The following is a 567-nucleotide window of genomic DNA, read 5'->3' as shown; positions in this document are numbered from 1 at the left end:
AGATCATGTCATTTTGGTGCCAAGTATAATAGGAGTGTGTTCCAATTTTAAAATTTGCCATATCTCTCTATGAGGGAAATGTTGCAAGGAACACAAGGTACCAGAGACACAACCACAAGCATGAATCGTACAAAGAACACAATGACTCTAAACCCATTTTTCAAAAATAACACTGAAAGTAAATGGGCTAAATGCTCCAATCAAAAGACATAGGGTAGCTGAATGGATTAAAAAAAAAAAACAACAAGTGCTTGCTTCGGCAGCACATATACTAAAATTGGAACAATACAGAGAAGATTAGCATGGCCCCTGCGCAAGGATGACATGCAAATTCGTGAAGCGTTCCATATTTTTTAGGGATACAGAAATGCTGATGCATAGGAGCACATGTACCCCAATGTTCATAGCAGCACTCTCCACAATAGCTAAAACATGGAAAGAGCCTAAGTGTCCATCAACAGATGAATGGATCAAGAAGATGTGGTTTATCTATACCATGGAATACTACATGGCAATGAGAAACAATGAAATCTGGCCATGGGTAGCAACATGGATGGACCTTGAGGG

At 39.3% G+C, this 567-nt stretch overlaps 1 non-coding gene across 1 annotated transcript; it reads left to right on the top strand.

Annotated features, from left to right (window-relative positions):
* Positions 1-247: 247 nt before the first annotated feature.
* Positions 248-354, top strand: LOC120246607. Its single transcript, XR_005532086.1, has one exon. It is a non-coding gene; the product is annotated as a U6 spliceosomal RNA (small nuclear RNA).
* Positions 355-567: the final 213 nt, after the last annotated feature.

This window comes from Hyaena hyaena, unplaced genomic scaffold (genome assembly GCF_003009895.1).
Source record: "Hyaena hyaena isolate Hyena2069 unplaced genomic scaffold, ASM300989v1 scaffold_479, whole genome shotgun sequence".
Taxonomy (NCBI): Eukaryota; Metazoa; Chordata; class Mammalia; order Carnivora; family Hyaenidae; genus Hyaena; species Hyaena hyaena.
This window is presented reverse-complemented; position numbering and strand designations above follow the sequence as displayed.